Below are 2,539 nucleotides of genomic sequence, written 5' to 3' on the forward strand. Positions count from 1 at the left end.
AGCGCTGTTACAACCCCTCAGTGCTGTTACAAGCCCTCAGCGCTGTTACAAGCCCTCAGCGCTGTTACAAGCCCTCAGCGCTGACACAAGCCCTCAGCGCTGACACAAGCCCTCAGCGCTGTTACAAGCCCTCAGCGCTGTTACAAGCCCTCAGCACTGACCCAAGCCCTCAGCGCTGACCCAAGCCCTCAGCGCTGACCCAAGCCCTCAGCGCTGACCCAAGCCCTCAGCGCTGACACAAGCCCTCAGCGCTGACACAAGCCCTCAGCGCTGTTACAAGCCCTCAGCACTGACCCAAGCCCTCAGCCCTGTTACAAGCCCTCAGCGCTGACACAAGCCCTCAGCCCTGTTACAAGCCCTCAGCGCTGATACAAGCCCTCAGCGCTGATACAGGCCCTCAGCGCTGACACAGGCCCTCAGCGCTGTCACAAGCCCTCAGCGCTGACACAAGCCCTCAGTGCTGTTACAAGACCTCAGCACTGACACGAACCCTCAGTGCTGTTACAAGCCCTCAGTGCTGACACGAGCCCTCAGCACTGTTACAAGAATCAGTGCTGTTACAAGCGCTCAGCGCTGTTACAAGACCTCAGCACTGTTACAAGCCCTCAGCACTGTTATAAGCCTGCAGCACTGACACAACCCCTCAGCACTGACACAACCCCTCAGCGCTGTTGCGAGCCCTCAGCGCTGACACGAACCCTCAGTGCTGTTACAAGCCCTCAGTGCTGACACATGCCCTCAGCGCTGTTACAAGCCCCAGGCGCTGTTATGAGCCCTCAGTGCTGTTACAAGAATCAGTGCTGTTACAAGCCCTCAGCGCTGACACAAGCCCTCAGTGCTGTTACAAGCCCTCAGTGTTGACACCACCCCTCAGCGCTGTCACGAGCCCTCAGCGCTGTCACGAGCCCTCAGCGCTGTCACGAGCCCTCAGCGCTGTTACAAGCCATCACCGCTGTTACGAGCCCTCAGTGTTATGAGCCCTCAGCGATGTTACAAGATCTCTGCGCTGTCACGAGCCCTCAGCGCTGTTACGAGCCCTCAGTGCTGTTACAAGCCCTCACTACTGTTACAAACCCTCAGACCTGTCACGAGCCCTCAGCGCTGACCTGAGCCCTCGGCGCTGTTATGAGCCCTCAGTGCTGTTACAAGAATCAGTGCTGTTACAAGCCCTCGGCACTGACACACGCCCTCAGTGCTGTTACAATCCCGCAGCACTGACAACACCCCTCAGCCCTGTTACAAGCCCTCAGCGCTGTTACAAGTCCTCAGCGCTGTTACGAGCCCTCAGGGCTGTTACAAGCCCTCAGCATTGCCACAGGCCCTCAGCACTGTTACAAGCCCTCAGTGCTGTTCGAAGCCCTCCGTGCTGACACAAGCCCTCAGTGCTTTTTCAAGCCCTCAGCCCTGACACAGATCCTCAGTGCTGTTACAAGCCCTCAGCGCTGACAGAAGCCCTCAGCGGTGTTACAAGCCCTCAGCCCTGTTACAAGCCCTCAGCGGTGTTACAAGCCCTCAGCGGTGTTACAAGCCCTCAGCGGTGTTACAAGCCCTCAGCCCTGTTACAAGCCCTCAGCCCTGTTACGAGCCCTCAGCGCTGTTACAGGCCCTCAGTGCTGACCATGGATGTGATTTTATTGAGTTTCGGATTCTGCTCGCTGCTCCTGCTTCCCCCCTCCCCCCAACCCCCAGACCCCCCACTCCCCGGTGGTGGGTAATGTGGGTTACTTGTTGTGGTGTAGCGTTGCTGGTTTGCTATGCCCCAGTTCCCCAATTGTCTCGAAGTAATTCTCTGTTGGAACAACACACACATTATTACAAGCACCTTTCTCCCTCCCCCCCCGACCACCCAAAACACACACACTCACACACATGCACGCGGACAGACATGTACATGTGCACTCTCTCCCTCTGACAGACACATGTCTCTCACACACACACACACACCCAAGCGCACTCACACACACTATATCACACACTCTCACGTGCGTACACACTCTCTCACTCACAGTCACACACTCTCGCACACATTTTCTCTCTCACTGTCAGTGTCACACACACTTTCTCACTCACTCACATACTCTGTCACACATACACACATTCTCTCACACTGTCACACCCCCTCGCACTGTCTCACACACACACATACGCTCTCTCTCTGACACACCCTCTCACACCGACACACTCTCTCACTCTCACAACTCTCTCTCTCTCACACACTTTCACAACTCTCACTCTCACACTCTCATTCTCTCTCACACACCGACACACTCTCTCACTCACACATTCTCTCTCTCTCTCTCTCTCACTCGCTCTCTCACTCTCTCACACTGACACACTCTCTCTCTCACTCATTCACTCACTCACTCTCTCACACACCGACACACTCTCTCACTTACACGTTCTCTCTCTCTTTCTCTCTCTCTCTCTCTCTCACTCATTCGCTCACTCTCTCACACACTCTCTCTCTCTCTCTCTCACACACTCTCTCACACACTCACTCACACACTCACTCACTCACTCACTCACTCACTCTCTCTCT

This window comes from Chiloscyllium punctatum, unplaced genomic scaffold (assembly GCF_047496795.1).
Source record: "Chiloscyllium punctatum isolate Juve2018m unplaced genomic scaffold, sChiPun1.3 scaffold_189, whole genome shotgun sequence".
NCBI lineage: Eukaryota > Metazoa > Chordata > Chondrichthyes > Orectolobiformes > Hemiscylliidae > Chiloscyllium > Chiloscyllium punctatum.